This window comes from Apium graveolens, unplaced genomic scaffold, assembly GCF_009905375.1.
Source record: "Apium graveolens cultivar Ventura unplaced genomic scaffold, ASM990537v1 ctg3370, whole genome shotgun sequence".
NCBI classification, from domain to species: Eukaryota; Viridiplantae; Streptophyta; class Magnoliopsida; order Apiales; family Apiaceae; genus Apium; species Apium graveolens.
Window position 1 is genome coordinate 1 of NW_027418070.1, and position 3,827 is coordinate 3,827.

Below are 3,827 nucleotides of genomic sequence, written 5' to 3' on the forward strand. Positions count from 1 at the left end.
AACGATCAACAGATTGAGTGATAACCGGAAAAGAAATGAATAACGACGCTGAATACCTTTGCAAGTGGCAAGGCAAGTGGGATGGTTGATCAAACAAGAAACCAAGTGATAGTTAGGAAGGAATGACTAGTTAATTATAGTTAACTAGGGATGATCTCATCTCACCACAAATCACCAACACATGGCAAATGGTGAGATCATCTTCCACTAACTCCTTTGTTTATATTAACCTAGCAAAATATCAAGACATCATTATCCACCACATTATTCCACCAACACAAGAAAGCAAAAGCATTTCCTCCCCCATTTCCATTGCTCTCGGCCAAAACAGAACTAGCACATTAAAACTGCTGTATCTCCTTCATTTCTCACTCAAATGTTGTGTTCTATAGCTCGTTGGAAAGGTATTGAGATGGCCTACAACTCTTGTTCACAAGTCTTGTCCAGATAAGCAAGGTAAGACCCTCATTTTTACAGTTCTTTCAATCGGACTTTTAGAAACTTCAAAGCCTAACTTTGTGTTCTTGATTTCTTTGGAAAGATCAAGCTTGTAGGAGGCTCCCTAAGGCTTCCTAGCAACTTAACACCTCCCAAGGAAGGTATAAAATTCAAAACCTAGCCTTTAATTTATTTGTTATTAAGTTTAATGGTTGGTTTTGTGAAATGAGAAGCATGGATTGTGATTATTAGTAGTTTGGTTTGATTTGGAAGTGTTTTGGTAATTGAAGCTTGATTATAGTTCATAGGTCTTGATTGTGGTTGTTTGAGTTGAAAAACTTGGAGGTTATGGACTGATGTGGTATGGTTTAGGTGAAGTTTTGTTGTATTGATGGTTATGAGTTGGTTGGTGGTTAATTGGAGTAGTTTAAACATTGGTAATCGCGTAAACATAGCCGTCGTAGCCCATTTTTATTCAACTGCTTGTTCTTAGTGTTCAGGAAAGAAAACTTAACAAACAATCTGTAACATTACCATGTTTAGCTAGAGCGTGTCGTAAGCTTCATTTTGATATGTGGATCGCTTGGTTCCGATGTACGGTTTAGGAGAAACGACCGTTTTAAGTAACGGCGTTTCGCGAACGAATCTTTACCCCTCGCTTTACTTTGAGACCTTGTTTAAGTCCCCTAAAAGACTAATTGGATTACGAAACAATTATGTAAGGTAGATTAGGAAGTTGGTAGAGTACTCGCGAAATATTCGCCTTAAAATTCTAACGATTAATTTATTAAAATTGGGTGGAGCCGAGTGTGTTGCGCACGATTAACGCAAATCGTTAAGCGATACGCGAACGTTAGGGTTCTCAGTGGATAAAAGTCTAGTTTCTTAAGCGGGCCCGTGGTTTAATTTCCGGCTTATGTTATTGTTCATAGGTTACTGGACCCACTCTAAGCTTACGTCTACCCCGTAGCCACAGCAAGTTTTCTACCCGTATATATGTTAGTGATAAGTATATATGTATCTGCATTATCTTGTGATAAGTGCATGATTGTTTTAGCAAATCTTGCGATATATTGGAGCATGCTGATATGGTATATATGCATGTCTGTTTCGTAATCTTGATATCTAATTGTTGATTCAATTGCTTATAAGTTGCATAATACCTATGCTAGAGATAAGCAGTAGTTGCGTATACCCTTAGTATAGGGGACCCAAAGGTGAACATATTTCTAAACCGGGAGTCGATGTTCCCGAGTATAATATATATATATATATATATATACAGATATAGTTTTCAAAACTATTAATCGAATAAGGTTTATTCGATAACTTTATTTTATTTAATGAATATTATTTTGAATATTTATTCGAGGACTTATGACTCCGCTTATTTTATCTAATGAATATTATTTTGAATATTCATTCGAGGACTTATGACTCTGCTTATTTTATTTAATGAACATTATTTTGAATATTCATTCATGACTTATGACTCCGCTTATTTTATTTAATGAATATTATTTTGAATATTCATTCGAGGACTTATGACTACGCTCATTTTATTAAATAATATTCTTTATTTTATTAAAGAATAATATTTCGATAATCAAACTTATTTTCGATTATTCAAATAAAGATCGTACTTTCGTATAAGTATATCTTTGGTTATTTATTATTCATTTCAAGTATGAGTTTTAAAACTTCTACTTCCATTATTTTATAGAGATTATCCTTTATGGGAATATTATTTAAATAATAATATTCAGATATTTTCTAATATATTGGGACTGATTTATTTCATTAAATCAGCATTACTCCAAACATTCTTAAAAATGTTTTCGAGTCCTCAAAATGATTTTTAAAGGTTAGAGCGGATCCCAAAACTCGTTTTCAAATTTAAGATCTTCCTTTTTGAAGGGGACTTGAATAATTGCTCAAAAATCTAAGGGATCCGGCTTTGTGGTGTATTTTATATTCGCAACGAGGTTGCTGTTTTGATAAATGAATTGATTACTTATCCCAACGTTCGGGAAGTAAGTCCATCTATTTGAGTCGGCATAAGCAACATGGGCTCAGTGGGCGTCCATGAAAGTGTAAGTGGCTCAGTGGGAGTCCATCAATGCGTAAGTGGCTGAGTGGCAGTCCAGCATAGGTCCTAATGCGGCCAGGGTGATGACCAGTGGGGAATTCGTCCATCTACTAGTAGAAAAGGTTACTTATTGGTATCTTTGCCTGATCAGCAAGATATCAGGTTTATGCCAAGGTTTTCTTCTTTCCAAATTCATTGGATATTATAACTCTGTTTATATTTTTCATAACAGAGGTTTCCGAGGAAAGTATGAGATATATATATAGGTGTATATATATATATATCGGGACTTAATGAAGTATCCCGTAACTTCATTTCTTTTGAATGATATTTCAAAGATTGAATCTATTCAAATCTTATCTTGTAGTCTCATCTATGTGATGAACTTTTGAACTGGTTATACCTTGAACGGTGGTAGTTCAAGTAGTATTCGGAAAAGATATAAGTATATTGGAGTATCTTGTAACTTCATCTTTTCAACTTATATCTAGTAAATGATTATCTTATGCATGACAAAGATTTTCAGAAAAATGTTGAGACAAGGTTAGATATATGAGATCACCTTGTAACGATATTTTATATAGTTATACACTGGAACTCTGTGTGTATTATGCATGGAAGAGGACTTCCAAGATTTGGGAAGTATATATGTATATATATACTAAATATTTTGCGACTTTGTCGCATTAAGATTTTAAACTTGGTTCATTTCTTCTTGACCAAGACTTTCATGAGTACTATGAGAATGCTCATATATTGTAAATTATTATACATATTATTTCGGTGGGCTTGTTGCTCACCCTTAGCTTTCTTCTTTCATCACACAACAACAGATAGACAAGATGAGCATGACCAAGCTCCCAATTCGTGAGCGGATAGGAAACGTTCGCAGTTTCCTGTAGGCGTTGATGCCGTTGTGGCTGAGGTAGGAGCTACCAATAGGCTAGGCTTTCAACTTTTGATGTACCAGACTTATGTATATTATTAATTGTAATAATGGCAAAGAATATGTAAATTTATTCAGAAAACCCTTTTGAGGTGTAATGACTTATAATTGTGGAATAAAATGACTTGTGTTATTTTTGTTATTCATCTCTGAGACTATAACTTGTGGTGTGTGTGTATATTGTGGGGTCACAGTACTCAGTAGTTGGTTGACTGTTAAGATTAAGTATTGATAAGGGAAATGGAACTCGTGACAACCCGAATCCCCGACCCCAGGATTTGGGGGTGTTACAGAAATGGTATCAGAGCTAAGCGTTATAAACCTCAGAGATGATGTGACGTTAAAATAATAAGT